The 17,800-nt window shown below is 42.3% G+C and overlaps 1 protein-coding gene and 1 pseudogene across 1 annotated transcript in view; both read right to left on the bottom strand.

Annotated features, from left to right (window-relative positions):
* DCX (doublecortin) overlaps positions 1 to 17,800 on the bottom strand; it is a 73,512-nt gene that overhangs the window by 19,788 nt on the left and 35,924 nt on the right. The gene's annotated exons all lie outside the window — the stretch shown is intronic.
* Positions 2,633 to 2,758, bottom strand: LOC121103916 (annotated as a pseudogene).

The following is a 17,800-nucleotide window of genomic DNA, read 5'->3' as shown; positions in this document are numbered from 1 at the left end:
CGGAACTCAAGGGCAGATGTGCATTCTTCTGGTCATTTTTGTGCTGAGGTTATGCTTCAGCCATCCAAATTCAGCTCAGAGTAGACAAACTACAGCAAGAGGAGAGCATGGAGCCAAGAGAAGGGGAAGGGAAGAGAGACAGGGAGAGCCATCTGAAATGCTTGCTGGGCCATGGTTCAGAGAAAACTGCCTCCTTAGACTTGGCTGTCTTTCTAGGCCAGGCCTCTGTCAATAACACATTTATTGGCCATCCTGACTTCAGTCTCTGATTTGCCCAATTCAAATATACTTTTTCCAAGAAACAGCTCTCCTAGTCATGGCCCCTGACCATGACAAACAATGCTGTTGAAAGGTCCGAGTGAATGGGGCCATTTTCTCCAAGTGAGTCACCACCACCTGGAAAGTTCTTGGAAAATGGAAGAGGCGCCAGAAGGCTAAAGACAAGGAAATGTTGTCCTACTTTTTGAAAAGGGAAAGAAGTATATCTCAGAAAATATAAACCAGTAATTAACTTGATGCTGATACCCAGAAAAATACTGCAAAAGGACTATTAGAATACTGTTTGCGAGCACTCAAGAGAAATTAGGATCGCTAGACACAAATAAGGGTCAGCACAAGCCATGCCCAGCTACCTTTTCTTTTGATAAAACTTCTAGACATCTGTGGGGGATATAAAAATATAGTCTAAAAAACATATTTTGTGTACTGACTATGCCCTGGGCCAGGGTTGGCAAAATACTTCCTTCCTGAGCCCATGGCAGTAATCATTAACCCCTCACAAGACGCTAGCGCTGAGTTCCTCCCCAACGTGCACTCCTTCTCAGTAGGCAGTCACTGTAGTCCACCTGACATCCCAGGTTCAAGGTCTGGAGATGCAGATAATACATAAGACCCTTCCGGAATTCATAAAATTGTAAAGTATGTTAGTCATTGAAATTCTAGTGTTATAAACATGGGACCCATCAATTCTCCAAAGAAGAAGAATGAGAGCATAGCAACACTTCACAGAGGAAGTGACATTAGAAATGGGTCTCAAAAAAGAAAAAAAAAAAGAAATGGGTCTCAATAGATGAGTAGGAGTTCTCCAGATAAAGGAGCAGAAATGCCATAAAATATAAGTCTGAAGTTTTTGAAGTTAGGTCTTGACTATACATTTGTTGGCAAATTGAAGAACTGGGGGTGTAATGTGAGTGTAACGAATTGTAGCTTTACTTGAACAGCCCTACCAAAAGAAATCGATTGATGTTAAACGACAGAATCAAGATTTCAGGGAGTTTTTTGGGGCACCTGGCCGGCTCAGTGGGTGGAGCACACGACTCTTGCTCTGGGGTCATGAGCTCAAGCACTTTGTTGGGTGTAGAGATCACTTGAAAACAAAATTAAAAAAAAAATTTTAGAAAGTTTTTTAAAGGGCAGGACTTATGTGCCAAAAAGCAAAGATTTCTAATGTCCCTTTGGGTTCCAGGAGAGATTATATTTAATACACTTAATAAATGTAGAGTTCCACATTTTGATTTCCAAAAATCAACTGTATATGATGGAGCAAGATGGATAGTAACAGCAGCCCTAGGATTTTAGTTGATCCCAAGGCTAATAGGAGTCATTAAGGTGTGAGAGTTAATAGTGAGGAATAGAGTGACACAGTGAAAAGATTTCTGGAATGGGAGTTAAGAGACCCAAGTTTAGTTCTATTTCGCTAAGTCACTGTGTGACCTTAGTTAGTTGCTTTGCCTCTCTGGGCCACATTGTCCTCTGAAGAAATCGGACTCAATTCATGGTTTCCAAACTATGCTCTTCAGATCCTTGGGATGCTTTTTGGGCTACCTTGGGGAACAAGAAGGAAGTTGACATGAATGTTCTGTAACCTCCCACCCTCCTTTCATTTCAACAAGAGAAACTCCACTCTTCAGTATTTTAAAAATTAGGATTCTGAAAGAAAAAAAAAAAGAAAGAAAAAAAAAAGAATTAGGATTCTGGCTAAGATTTCATTTGCAAAAGAATTCCATCGCAGGGGCACCTGGGTGGCTCAGTTGGTCAAGCACCTGCCTTCGGCTCGGGTCATGATCCCGGGGTCCTGGGATTGAGCCCCACGTTGGGCTCCCTGCTCAGCGGGGAGTCTGCTTCTCCCTCTGCCTCTCCCCATGCTCATGCTCTCTCTCAAATAAAAAAAAAATTCCATTGCAAAAAAAATAGTATGTTAAAACCAGGTAGCTCTAACACTGAAATCTTACAAGACATTGAGAGGAACGTTGTGTGCAAATTAGTAAAATTAGTTTCTCTATATGAACTCTGCAATGGTCAGACAATATCTGAACTCTCTTCCACTCTGGGCACCATGTTTTGAGAGGAACATCGAGAAAATAGAGTGCATTTGGAGAAACATGACTCAGAATGGGAAAAGTATACATATATTAAAGATAATAGAGGTGCTTATCCTGGAGAACGGAAGATATGGGGGACATGATAAACATATTTAAATATTCGAAGTCTTATCCTGCAGAAGAATGATTTGCCTTATTCTGTTTAGCTCTAGAAGACTGAACTGGAACTACTGGACAAAAAAATGTTCGGAACAGATTTTGACTCACCATAGGAAGGAACTTTTAAACATGTAGCCTTATAAAGTAATGAACTTGCAATAAGAACAAAAAATGAGGTATAAATTTTGCAAAATAGAAGAGAAAATGATCACTATTTTCAATTAGCAATAATTGTGCCTCAGATAAACCTCATTGGCCACAATCCTGCCACTGAAGATTATCTATTCAGAAAATTGCAGAAAATGAACAAAAATCCATGTGCTCCAGTAAGATAGTTTAGCAAGATGGCCACATACAAGATCAACATACAAAATAATAGTTTTCTTATACTCTAGCAATAGCCAATTATTAAAAAGTTTAGAAGAAAAACTATTCTATTCACAAGAGCAAGAAAAATGATAAGATATCTAGAGATAAATCTATAAAAAATGTCTTGGACCTAGTTGGTAAAAACTATACAAGTCTTTATTGAAGAAAATAAAAGATATTTTCATTTTCAAAATATTTTAAAGATGTCATTTCTCCTCAAACTTAGATACGCAATTCAAGGCAGTCCAAATAAAAATCTCAGTAGCACTTTTATGAAAATTGACAATCTGTTTCTAAAGTTCATATGGAAGAAAAATGTATAAGAATAATGCATGATATCTTGGGGGAAAAAAATCCCCAGCGGAGATTTACAACTTCAGACATCAAAATAAACTGTAGTATTTAAAACAGGGTAGTATTATGCCAGGAACAGGCAGAAATAAATCCATGAAACCGAGTTCATAGATGAATCGAGAGTCAAAATGGCACTTCCAATCAGTGGAGAAATAATTAATTATTTTATAAATTGGGATGAGACTTGCCTATCTCTTTCGAAAAAAGGTAGACACTTCCCTATAGCTCACAGCAAACACAAAACATAGAGATGAACATAAAAGGAAAAAACAATAAGAATGTTTGAAGAAATAGAGAAGAATGCTTTGATCATCTTCAAGTAAGGAAGGCCTTCTTCAACAAGATCTAAAACACAGAAGCCACAAAGTAAAAGAGTAATAAATTTGATTATGCCAAAATTAGAGGCTTTTAATTTAACATTTTACAAAAAAAGAAGTGATAAATAAATCAAATAAATAAATACAAGTTATAAGCCTGAGAATACCGGCTTCATATTCAACAAAGGATTACCTTCTAAGATATATCAATGTTTTTTAAAAAGAACAAAGCATCCAATAGGAAAATGGGCAAAGTAAACAAACAGGCAATTAATTGATTAATTAATTAATTAATTTCAAATGGCCAAAATTCTCACTCACTCAATCTCTATATTCGCAGGGCAATGCAAATTAAAGCAGCAATTATATATTATTTTTACCCACCAGACTAGCAAAAATCTAAAAGACTGATGAAAATGTTGCAGAAAGCATAAGAAAACAGCACTCTTAAACACTGTCGATGGAAGTAAACATTTATAAAGCCTTTTGGGTACGAACAATTGGCCGAATGTATCAAAAGAAAATACATATAATCAATGACCCAGTTATTATCCTTCTAGGAATCTAATGATATATGTACAAAGATGCTTATTACAGTATTGTATGTAACTGCAAAAATTGGAGGCAACCTAAATATCCACCAATAGAGGACTATTTCATGAGCTACAATATATCCATACTAGAAAATACCATGCAACTGTTGAAAAGGAATGCAGTGGGAATGTATATACCCACATAGAAAGAGCTCCAAATGGTGCAAAAGCAGATTGTGGACAAATGGAGATTATGTGATCTTATTTAAGAATAGATATATTTATATCTACCTCCATCTCTATGTGTAAATCAAGGTTTCTCAACCTTGGTACTATTGTCATTTGGTGTCAGATGATTATTTTTTGTGGGTTTTTTTTAGATTTTATTTATTCATTTTAGAGAGAGTGAGAGCGTGTGAGTGTGCGAGTGGGGAGGGGCAGAGGATGAGAGAGGGAATCTGAAGCCGACTCCACACTGAGCGCAGAGCCCAGTGTAGGGCTCGATCCCACAACCATGAGATCATGACCTGAGCTGAAACCAAAAGTCTGATGCTCAACCCACTAGCCACCCAGGGGTCCCAGATGATTGTGGGGTTGTTTTGTTTTGTTTTGTTTTGTTTTTCTTGGAGGAGCTGTCCTGCGCACTGCGGGAAGTTTAGCAACATTCCTGGCTTCTACCCACTAGGTGACAGTAACATCCCACCCCCAGCTATGACAACCAAAATGCTTCCAGGCATTGCCAAATGCTCCCCTGAAAGACAAAATTGCTCTGGTTGAGAACCACTGATATAAATGTCTTTAGAAAGGGCTAGAAGAATACACATTGGACACTTAAGAGTGGTCACCTCTGCACTGAGAAAGAGTAACTGGAGAGGAGGAGAAAGGACTTTCACATATTCTCTTTATACTTTTCGATTGCTTGACTCACATAAAAATGATGATGGATGAATATGTTATGTGTGTGCATTTTCAAAAGACACTAAAAAGCAATGAGCTTTGTGTCTCTGAGATATTCTGAGTTGGAAAGACTGCTTTCTAAAGGGAAATTGTCAGTATCTTTAAAAGAGCTAGACTTCAAGGGCGCCTGGGTGGCTCAGTCGGTTAAGCATCTGACTCTTGTCAGACGCTCATGTCATGATCTCAGAGTTGTGAAGTGGAGCCCTGCATCGGACTCCGTGGCTCAGCAGGGAGTCTTCTTGAGATTCTCCCTCTCACTCAGCCCCTCCCCTTGCTCGTGCTATCTCTCTCTCTAATAATAAATAAATAAATCTTTAAAAAAACAGCTAGACTTCAAACTCTTAACTTTCATTTCAACATATTTTGAAGTTTGGTTTTATTAATTTCACCTAAGCTCCTTAACTGTTATCATAAATCCAATCCTCAGGCCTATTGGGAACTATCTCCTTATAAAATGAGAAAAATAAACAAATCCCAAATACCCAACTAAGCAAATAACAAAGTTATTTTCCGTCAAAGGCTCACTGTCCCTTCTTGTTTCTTCTGTAACTAGTTTTAAATCATCTGTGCATTTCATTTACAGTAAAATTTACAGCTATGATATGCAATGCTAATCCACAGTTTACCCTTATCATAGCTGACTTGCTCTTTTCCCTGAATGAATGATGGCAAACATAAGCATGGAAATGAAATTAGTGATACTCAAGCCAACTGCTCTATCTGTGTCTTGAGGTTATGGGATTAGCAATGGTCTCCCTGGAAATCTCTGGGTTTTATGAACAACAGCTATTCCAGTTAGCAACTGAGGAGCTGATACAGAAAATGTACTCATACATCCAGCTTGCCCTTCATTTCTGCATCAAGATCCTGGGTCACATAGGACAGGCTGGGGATTCAGCTAAACTCTTATTTTTGCTGTTGAGGAACAGAGGTATTAAGACCTTGCATGAATTCTGGGCAATAGATAAGACGTCAAGAGAAGGATCATGGGAAAAGAGCAGGGTTTGAAGAGATTAAATGGGATGGTGAGAAGAGGTGGAGAAAGACTCACTAGTTCTGTTCATAAGAATTCTCTTGAATCAAGGCTTGAGTCAAAGTTTGTTCACAACACACTATCTTTGCTCCATTTCCAGCATCTTTGCCACATCCTCCATCCTTGCCTTCCATGTCAATTCTCTTTGAGAGGCAAGAGAGAGATATATTGGCCAATTCCTGCAGCAGTGAGGATTCAAGAAATGCGCCAGTATGTCCTCTTTTCAAATTCGGTGGAAATACAGTACCTGAGCTGTTTGGTTGCCCACCATCATCCCAGCTCCACAGCTTGCTGGCACAGTTTTAGCCCTAGGCCCCAAGGAGCAAGATGGGCCTGTGCCTGCTGACGAGCATCAGTCCTGGAGAAGACAGTGGCTTAGAGAGCACAAGAAATAGTTAACTATCAAAGGCAAGCTTCATTCTCAATCATTGCCAACCTTCCTCAATGAGAGCACTGTAGGTAGATTCAGAGGATGGCTGAAGCTGGGGACAGCTTTTCACAAAGGTGAATTGTGGACTCCCAGGGCGAGATGTCTCCCTGGGGTGACAGTAGAGAGGTAGCGAGAGGCCCTACCCCTCCCAAATGCCTCTCCCCACCCGCCTGCCTGAACACCTGGCTGTCTCTCATTCTAAGAACATCAGAGCCACAACTGTTTGTGTTTTTAGTCAACAAATTCTATTTCACACTTACGTGGCAGATACTGTGTTAGGTGCTGGGGATACAGTGATGAACAAAAATAGGCCTGGTTCCTGCTCCCTTGTTACTTACAGACTATCAGGGGAGACTGATATTGGTAAAATAATCACCCAAACAAATGCAGAATTACAACTGTGGTCAGCCTACCAAGGTGAGATACCTGACCCCCACTCACTTCAAAAAGAAAACCATCAACATGGCAGTCGATGGTCAGAAAGAGTTTAACCTACCTAAACTCAGACAAAGGTCCCAAAGTCCCTACCCTTCCCCTAACACTTCTTCTGAAACTGGTGATAACAGTTCACTCCACCACGGACACAAGGCAACTGGGAGAGTCATGAGGTAGAAAATGTCTTCCACTTGTGAGGCAGAAGGATGGCAAGCAAGCAACATGTTGGTAGCAGGGATTTGAAGTGCTTAATATCGACAGTCCCCCAGCAGAGAGTAGGGCCCCAAGGAGACAGAGTAGGAGGGTGTGTGGGATGGAGCAACCAAAATAGACAGAGGGGAGCAGAAAGACCAGACTGGGTAAGGCCCAACTTGACCAAAGGCCAGTTCTGGTTGGGTCTTTGGGGCCCCTTCTTCTGATCCTGAAATTCACCAGGATGAAATCAATCAAGTTCTTCACCACAAAGGGGCATGGCTTCCAGGTACCCCGGTTTCGAATAATGCCCAAGAGTCTTGAAGAAGCCTTCTCTCTAGTTTTATTCTTTAGCCACTACATATCACATATTATGCATTTTCCTTGCCACAGTTCTTTCAGTTTATGCCTGTGGGGTGGGAAACTAGTTGATACAACTGCTTATTTGCAGTGGTCACAATTACCCAACCCCATCTTTGGTTTCCTCATGTGGGCTAGACAACAGATGTTCTTAATGAAGATTAACTGAAATTTAATGGTCCTAATTGCCATTTGCACGGACAGCAGATACCATTCAGTTCACACGCTGCCTTTCATGGTTCTTTATGCCTCATCACATATCAGATTTGTATTTGCCTGGAGTGAATCTGACTGGCAGTACCCGCTGGCTACTCAGTGTTAAGATGCTGGCATAGCAAAGGCTCACAGTGCAGGGCAATGGGGAGCAGTGGTGAGAACGGGCCCGGGTAATGTGTTTCCTAATAGAGTTGCTTTCTTGGGTTCTCAGAAACAGCAAGACAGGGTTATCTTGGCCTGGGTGGGATTCAGGCTCTATCTTAGGTAGAAAGGACAGAGAAGATGCTGGGTTGGCTGACTTCTGTGTTTTTACAAAAGCGAACCCTGCTCTCTTTTTTTCTTAAAAACTATTGGAAGGGTCTTGTAATACAAAAGTCAGCAAGGGATGTGGACACCACTGTTCACAGAAGAGAATATGCAACGAGTTCGACAAATATATGGAGAGGTGCTCAACCTCATCCGTAACAAGGGAAATGCATATTAAAACAAAAGCAAGATACAGTTTCGCAACCATCTGAGTGGCAAATGTGAAAAACAAAGTAAGTTATCAAGTATGGGTGAGGGTGTCAGAAAATTAAATATGTGGGCTCTTTGGAGGGCAATTGGTAGTAGGTGATAAAAATTTTTTTTTTAATTTTTAAAAAGATTTTATTTATTTATTTGAGAGAGAGAGAGAGAGGGGAAGGAAGCAGGGCGAGCAGCAGAAGGAGGGGGAGAAGCAGACTCCCCACTGAGCTGGGATCAAATTTTAGATGTGTGTTTTCCATAGCCCAGAAATTTTCATTCCCATACCTACTTTTGGAAAAGTCTGGCAAGCATGTTCAAGGAAGCATGAACAACGCAGCATTTGTTTTGATAGCCCCGGATCAGAAGCAACCTCATGTCCACAGATAAACTGCAAAATACTATGAAGCTGTAAAAATAATGAGATAACATATGTTTTCTGTAGATGCACATAATCTATGTGCAAACGTGCAGATAGAGCTCTGAAAGGTCTACATCAGCAAACCGGTTACCTCTGGGAAAGGGACTGAGGTGGGAGAAGCCGGGTTGGTCAAAGAGGTCTTTAGTCTGCAGTACTATAATACTCTACCAGTGGAATATGTTCGTATAGTATTTAGGTGAAAATTAATTTAAACTGAAGGCAATATGGTTGGTTATATGAGAAAATTTGCAAACCAGAGAAAGAGAAAAAAAAAGATGCCTAATCCTGCCACCCAGACACTCTCCATTATAACTGTGATGTGTATCCTTCCAGTCTTTTTCATCTGTATATTTTATATAGTTGCGATCTATAATTTGTATCTGTCTTTAATTCAACATTGGCACTACTGACGTTTTGCATTGGATAATTCTCTGTGGGGGCCGTCCTGTGCATTGTAGGATGTTTATCAGTATCTCTGGTCACCACCCACTAGGTGACAGCAGCATCCCCACAGTTAAGACAATTACAAATATTCGTGGATGTTAAATGTCCTTTCGCAAAATTGCTTTTGGTTGAGAACCATTGGTTGAATGCATCGTTAGCATAGTCACAATAGGAATCTTCATCACCAAATGTAAGCCAGCGTGTTGTCTCTATTTTACTTTCAGATCCTGGCCTGTGGATCTCAACCTCAGCCTTGATAACCTGACCTTGCTTTCTCATTGCTCCTTTTCTTAGGAGCAACAAGTTAGTTGGTTTGGAATCCTAACTTTCTTAGGAAAGTTAGTTGGTTTGGAATTCTTCAACCCAGAACTATACTCTGACTTATCACTAGTAAAGCAACTATACAGTAAGAGCCAAGCCTCTTCCCCCTGACATCTGTGGACTGATGTTCTCATCATGGGTCCGGAAAGAGACAGAGTAATCAGGAAAGCTAATAAGACTATAGAAAGTTATCAGTCCAGCTGTGGGTCAAAGTCAAGAATCTAAAGGCCAAGGCCAAGAAGAGGAAGCCAATTAGATCTCACCCCAGATAAGCTCACAGAAGAATCCAAGGCATGGTTACTTGGCTAACAATGCTTCCATCTTCCCTGAATGCTTTATGTAGACATTGTCTCGGCTCCTAGGGCATAGTCAATCCACAGGGCAGACATAGGCCACAGAAGGGAGAGCATCTGCCTAAGGGGGTCAAGAGACCAGAGGCCCTAATGCTCAAATTCCAAAGTGACAAGGACAGGTTAACGTCAGGTATCAGGCTTACTCTTTAAGAAGACATTTACTGAGCACCACCTATGGAACACTGCACTAGGTGCTGAGGATGCCAAGATGATTCTGGAATGACTTCGTCTAAAATCTCTTTACCACAAAATTGCCAGAGAAGAACATTTCTCGGGAATCAAAATATAAACTCAGTGAGAATGCCCCTCATTTTGAGCACGTAGACCACATATCATGATCCATGCCTGTGCACTGCAAGCACTTAGACCATGTATCATGAACCAAAAGTGCATTTTGAGTTTCTGGGGCTCGGGGACCCCAGATTCAAGGAGAGGACTGAGTTCATTTCCAGAGCAGGGGAGGGGGTGGTATCAGATTTCATCATGTGAACCTACAACATGGAAATCTGAATTTCCTGCTCCTTAATCTCCAAAAATGCTCATCTGGCCCTGGTTTTTGCAGCTCTAAGCTCAGTTGGAGGTACCCTCTCGTGCGTCACTGTCTGGCCCCCTCACTCCCCAGTGCCCTGAGGGAGTGGAGATAGGTCGAGCACTTTATTTCCCAGGGGCAGAGGGCTGGGGGGGTGGTGCCTGGATCACGTCCCTGCCTGCCCATCTGGCCTTTCCCTGACAAGATGTTCCGTGACAATTTGAGATCTGCAGACACAAGGAAAACAGAGCCAAGTGAGACGAACCCTGGTGTGAAATCTGGGGAGATGATAAAATCTCTTCTTAGCAGGAAAGGGAGCATTGCAGGATATCATTATGCCTTATAAATAACCCACTGTTCTCTAAAGAATGAGATGAGTTCAGAGAAGTTTCCGCAATGCTTTCTTGAAAATTGGGGTTGTTTTGTTTTTGTTTTTTTTTTGTTTGCTTTGTTTTTTTTGCAACCAGGGTCAGTCACTGGCCAAATGCTGGACTAGCTCCAATTGGCATCCAGTAGAATTGCTCATTCTGAAATACATATGTATTCGGTACTCTACTGAGTACCTATTCTCTTTGTCTTCCGGTAGAATTTCCTTTGTCCTCGGTTTCTCTGGCACTAATAGCACCCAAGAGAGTGACAAATCACAAACGATGTGCTGAGCAGTAGGGTAGTCAGTGGCCCTTTGGGGCCAATTCACAATTCTGGGTCCCAGTGACAGCCCCATCTCAATTTATATTTGCAAGCCCAGGACTTGCTGGTGATAGTTGCAGACAGGAGAAGCCTAGAACAAAACTGAAAAAAAAAGACCAGTTTGGGGCACCTGGGTGGCTCAGTCAGTTAAGCATCTGCCTTTGGTTCCGGTCATGATCCCAGGGTTCTGGGATCGAGTCTTGCATCAGTCTCCCTGCTCAGGGGGGGGAGCCTGTTCCTCCCTCCCCCACCACCCCCGCTCATGCTCTCTCTCTCTCAAATGAATAAATAAAGTCTTAAAAAAAAAGGCCAGTTTGTTTCATTAGTCCCAACCTCCTAGCTGGTGGCCCCATCCCCCAATGGTGGGCCATTTTTTCCCAAGTTAGCCAAACCATCATGCCCCACTCCTTAGAGCCTTCGTTCACAGCAAGATACAAACACGGACAATAGTTAAATATGCCATTTTTCCTCCCAAAAAGCATTTCAAACCACAAGTTGGAGGGCCAGCGAAGATGTCTTTACTATGTTTGAAACTGTACCACTTGGATGTTCAGCGAGCATGAGCTCAGCCCTGGGAACAGGGGTTCCAGATCCTAGGCCCTGCCACTTCTGTTTTTTTTAATAGATTTGTTGAAGTAGCCCTACCACTTATGCTCCAATTGAGCCGTACCAAACTACCGAAATTACAGTGGGTTCATGGAAAGCCACATGTGGAGAGACAAAGGTTCTCCCTCTGTGGCTTTGGAGCCTTTGGCCACAAGGCTATATGAGATAATTGTGGTTTTCACATCACCTCTTCCAAAACCAGAGTCTCCATTTCAATGTAAAAGAAAGCCATTTTTCTCAGGCCTCAGGTCTTACAGCTCTTTGTAGAAAGCAACAATGATCCCAGTGGCTTGTTCTAATTTAAAGAGCTTCCAGAACCTTAGGGAGAGTGCCAAACCGTATGCTTTATTAATGATGCCATGGATATTTTATCTTAGGGGACCTGGCTCTCTTTGTTCATGGCATCCAAATATTTCCTGGCTGTTTTTCCAAGCAATGAATCTAATGTTGAACAACTTGATAACAGTTGGGATCATTGGCAGTTGGATTCCAAAAGAGCAGAAACGGGTTTGTGGGGAGTTGAAAAATTAAGGAAAATTCCCAATTCCTGCCCTGTATTTCTTGTTTCAATGTTTCTTTCCCTGTTGGTGGGACCATCTCTTTTCTCCTCCCATGTGGTACTCCGGGGTTTCTCCGGTTAGCTCTTGAATTAATCCATATATTTATTTTTACTTTTGTTTTTATGGTTTTTAAGATTTTATTTATTTATTTATCTATTTATTTATCTATCTATTTATTTATTTATTTATTTTAGAGAGAGAGAGAGAGAGAGAGCACAAGCAGGGGGAGGGAGCAGAGGAAGAAGGAAAGAATCTCAAGCCCACTCCTGCTGAGCATAGAGCCCAACGTGGGGCTGGATCTCAGGACCCTGAGATCATGACCTGATCTGAAACCAAGAGTAGGATGTTTAACCGACTGAGCCACCCAAGTGCCTCTATATGTTTTTATAATAGCTCTATGGAGATATAACTCACATGCTATATAATTCACTCATTTAAAGTGTACAGCTCAATGGGTTTTCGTATGTTTCCGGAGTTGTGCAACCAGCACCATAATCCATTTCAGGACATTTTTATCACTCCAAAAAGAAACCTCGTGCCTATTAGCAGCCACTCCCCATTTCTCTCCAATCTCCCCAGCCCTAGGCAACCAATCAATCTACTGTCTCTATACATAGTAATCCATATATTTTAAAGATTTTATTTATTTATTTGAGAGAGAGAGAGAGAGAAACCGAGCAAGAGTGTGTGGAAGCAGGGGGAAGGGCAGAGGGCGAGGGCGAGGGCGAGGGAGAGAATCTCAAGCCGACTCCACACTTAGTGTAGAGCCTGATGCAGGGCTCAGTCTCTGGACCCTGAGATCACAACCTGAGCCAAAACCAAGAGGCAGATGCCCAATCGACTGAGCCACCCAGGCACCCTGGTAATCCATATATCTTAACAGGAACCTTCAGAAAACGGGCATTATCCAAGGTGATAGTCCTCAAAGGGGTGCTTTCGGGTTCTGTGGTGGGCCCATGAAAGGGAACATGTGGAACAGTGGCAGGACTGGCCGACCTCCAATCACATTATCTCTTAGTACACATTTCCAAGAATCAGAGGTAGTGGGAAGAGCTACACTGCGAAGCATATTCACCCAACACTACTGATGATTCCCTTCTTCAGCCCAGTTCCTTCTCCTAGGGCTGAACTCTTCAGTCCTGACCACAAAGCTTCCTTTCTGAGAAAAGAACAAGTGTCACCCCTGCCCCCAGATGCACCACTCTCGCCCTGCTCTGTAGATTTCCTTTTTTTTAATTTAAATTCAATTAAATAACATAGAGTGTGAGGTTAGTTTCAGAGGTAGAGTTCAGTGATTTTTTACTTTGAATGAAGAAGAGTGAAAACACACAACTATTCAGTGATCTTGCTGCCACCCCGGGGCGGCGGGGGGTGGGGGTGGTCAGCAGAACGTTCTGGGAGGGTGCAACCATTTTAGTGCTACCCATTCAAATGGAAAGCTGCTGAAGGACATTTGTCTTTCTAGCCTCGAAGGGACTGACAACAGTGTTCTGCCCTAGGAGATACTTCGCTTTGCTGCTCCAGCAGTTATCTAAAGGACTATATATAACTTCTTTTTTTAAGATTTTATTTATTTGAGAGAGAGAGCGCATGAGCAGGGTGAAGGGGCAGGAGAGTAGACTCCCCGCTGAGCGGGGAGCCTGATGTGGGACTTGATCCCAGGACCCTGGGATCATGACCTGAGCTGAAGGCAGACACTCAATTGACTGAGCCACCCAGGCGCCCCTACAGATAATTTCTCAATGTGTTCAACAAACATGTTTTAGGCATCTGCTTTGAGCTAGGCCCAGTGCTGGGTACCAGGCATGGGAAAATATGCAAGACAGCTTCTCCAAACACAGCCTAGGGGCACCTGGCTTTTACTGAGAACACTGCCTATTCCCCCAGAAGGAATCCCAGAGCAAAACACACCTCTCTCTCTGGCTTTGCTCAGCTCCTGAAATTCTTATCCAAGTTAATTTTTGTTTTAAGGCTCCAGCAGTCCTGATAACTGCAAGAAACACATTAATCTCTTTCAGCCATTACTGCTTGGTAGTTTCTCAGAATATCCAAACCTTAAGCAAAGCCTGGAAGGGTTGGAACTTTCGATAGGCAGGATCTGGTAGAGGGATAAAGAGGGAAGTTACAGGTCCTTGTTACTCAGTGTGCGGTCCATGGACAGCGGCATGGGCTATCATCGAAGGCTTGTCACAAATGCAGGATCTCAGACCTCACCTCAGACTTCCTGAGTCAGAAGCGGTGCTTTCACAAGATACCCATGTGACTCATATGCGCTTCAGAGAAGCACTGGTCTATAGCAGGCTTTCTCGACTTTGGCCCTGCTGACGTTTGGGGATGGAGAATTCTTTCTTCAGCGGGGCTGGGGGAACTCTCCTGTGCAACATAGCACGTTTATTAGTAGGTGCTGGATGCTGGTAGCACCCCTCTCCACAAGTGGTGACAAGCAAAATGTCTCCAGACGCTGTCAAATGTCCCCTGGCATGGGGGAATAACTCTGGATTGAAAACTACCAGTCTAGACCAGTCTTTTAGACTAATTTTTAGTCATTTGAGTATTGCCTTCATGATTTTTGCCATCTCCACATACACTTGTTTAAAATGACCATTTTTTTCTTTTTGCCTACAGAAATTAACCTCATCCTAGGCAATAATATTGATGAAATAATAGGATTGATGTGCCAGTTTTTCCTAACACATCAAAGCAAACGTAACTATTAAGACTTGAAACACTTGGGGCGCCTGGGTGGCACAGTCTGTTAAGCATCCGACCCTTGGTTTCTGCTCAGGTCATGATCTTGGGGTCGTGAGATCGAGCCCCATGTCGGGCTGCTTGGGACTCTCTCTCCCTCTCCCTCTGTCCCTCTCCCCTGCTCTCTCTCTCAAATAAATAAATAAACCTTTAAAACGCTTATCTAGGAAGCTCATTTTAAAAAATTATGTGCCAGAAGTGGCATATCTATCACATTTTAAAGAACCATAACCCAGAATATAGCTCTGGAGAAGGGCAGGCCCAAGCCATAGAGAGAATCTGGGTTGCCAGGAATGTTAACAGAATATGTGATGCTTGGAGATAGAATAGAGCCATTAAGGAGCATCTGGGTGCCTCAGTTGGCTAAGCATCTGCCTTCGGCTCAGGTCATGATCCCAGGGTCCTGGGATCCAGTCCCGCATCAGCTCCCTGCTCAGCAGGAAATCTGCTTCTCCTTCTTCCTCTGCCCCTCTCCCCATTCATACTCTCTCTTTCTCTCTCAAATAAATAAATAAATAATCTTTTAAAAAAAGAATAGAGCCTTTAAAAGCAATTTTATTTTTCTACCCAACTTCATTTCAGGCCAGGCCAAGTTAGTAGGTTTGGCTATTGGAACAATGTACCTAGCTGCATTTTGGAGACTCCGGGAGTAACCATTTTAACTTAATCTAGCATATGGCTCCAATTTCATTCCCCTCAGTCTGAACTACTGGTGACTGCACTAATTCCCAAAATGATTCCACTATAGTCTGACACAAATTTCACATGACCCTTCTTTTGGCCATATGTCAGTCTAATGAAGGAGTCCCTGCTTCTCCTGGCGGAGATGCCTTCCAAATGCAGGGGAGAAACAATCCCTTGTATGAGCTACATCAATGATAAAAAGATGTTGAATCAGCTGAATCAGTAGCCTGTGACCCCTAAAGCATTGATTGTGGAAGGAACCATTTCTACGTGACTTTAACTTATGGGTCATTCATAGCATGAGTTATTTCCTGTATATGAGATATTAAAGTTCTACAGCAATCCAGTAGGGATAAGGGAGAGGGACGAAGGGCAGGAGAGAGAAAACGAGAGAGAGAGAGAGAGAGAGAGAGAGAGAAGGAGAGAAAGAGAAGGAGAGAGAGAGAGAGAGAGAGAGAGAGAGAAGGAGAGAAAGAGAAGGAGAGAGAGAGAGAGGGAGAGAGAGAGAGAAGATGAAACTCTAAGTAGGGTTGGCAAAAAATACATGGTAAGTGCCCCCTAGGAGATCCCATAAGCTGAAACGCAGATCCTGGAGCTTCTGCTCCCCTTGGAGAAACCTAAATAATGCTTGTTTGATAACACAATCCCAGACCCACTCCTGATAAACAAGAAGCAACAAGACAGGAGCTAAAATCCAGGGAACCTTGAGCTCTCTTTTCCATGATCCCATACCGTGTATTTAGCTCTAGCTATCTGGTCAACCACTCAGGCAAAAGATGAGTGTGTGCCTCTCCAGGAGCTGCAAAGTGGGGACCTGGGGTGGGGGGCAGAACCGGGGACAATATTCTGTTGGCTGGCAGTGGGTGGGAGAGGGAGGTGGCTTCCACCTATAATTTAGCTGACACTGTTTATTTCAATTCTCTCCAGTGCTGCTTTCAGCTAGAGGAGACGTTTGAAGCTAGGGACAGAGTGTAGGAAGTAGAGATGTATTCGTGAGAACGAAGGATGGCCTACCGTTGTCTGACATGTCATCAGGACACTTTCAGTTTGGGACCCAGGGACACTTATTGTGAACTGGCTTTGAGAGCCCAGAATACATTATGTTCTTTTAAAGACCCTTTAGAATCACCTGGAAAGATTTTTTTTAAAAAACCCATACCTGGACCCTATTCCAGACTACTTTGTTTCTGAAACTCTGAGGGGATCCCAGGCTTCAGTATTTTTAAAAAGCTCCCCAACTGATTCTAATTTCTTTTCCCAACATTTTCGAACACGCAGTAAAGTCTGTGTCACCCAAATTCTGCAATTAGCATTTGCTATATTGCTTTATGACAGATCTATCTCTCTATCCACTCATGTTCTTTTTTGATACATTTCAAAATAGGTTGGAGACATCTGCACATTTCACCCTTAAACACTTCTGCAGGCATATCATTAATTAGAGTTCAATATTTGTTTCTTTTTTTAGATAACACATATAATGAAATGCATAAATTGTGAGTGTACCATTTGATGAGTTTTGACAAGTGCATACACCTGTATAATACAAACCCTTATCAAGATATTTAAAAATCCCCTCATGCATCTTCCCTGTAAACACCCACCTCCACCTCCCAAGAGGCAATCAGTTCTGATTTTTTCCAGATGATTCCCATTTGCAGCCCGGGTGAAGAACCCCTTAAGGAGTGGTAGACAAATTCCAACTTGTCAGCCCTTTGTAATTGAAGGAGTACAGCTTGTTGGTTAACAGCTCTGGAGTCAGCTAACTTGAGGCCAAGTCCAGCTGAAACAATTGCTATTCTTGTGATTTGGGGCAAGTTAACGTCTATGAACCCCGAGTTCCTCACCTATAAAAGAGGAATCATAATAGTACCTGTCACATCAGGTTGATTGGGAGACTTAAATGAGATGACATAAATAACTTGGTCATAAAGTTAACGTTTATTAAGTGCTTACAATTTGCTAGGCACTAAGCTAATCACATGGCTTATCTCATCTAATCCGCCCTACCGTAATGATCCCCATGACAGATAGGGAAAGAGGCTAAAAAAGGGTAAGTACCTTGCCCCAAATCACACAGCTAATAATTGGAAGAACTAGAATATAATCCCAAAGTGGTTTGAGTCTAAAGATCACACTTCCACACTGCTAACTACCGCACTTCCTTTTCTATGCCTGACACAGGTAGTAAGGGCTCAAAAACGTCATATATTGGGGCGCCTGGGTGGCTCAGTCGGTGAAGCATCCAATTCTTGATTTTTTTT

This window comes from Ursus maritimus, assembly GCF_017311325.1.
Source record: "Ursus maritimus isolate PB19 chromosome X unlocalized genomic scaffold, ASM1731132v1 scaffold_X1, whole genome shotgun sequence".
Taxonomy (NCBI): Eukaryota; Metazoa; Chordata; class Mammalia; order Carnivora; family Ursidae; genus Ursus; species Ursus maritimus.
This window is presented reverse-complemented; position numbering and strand designations above follow the sequence as displayed.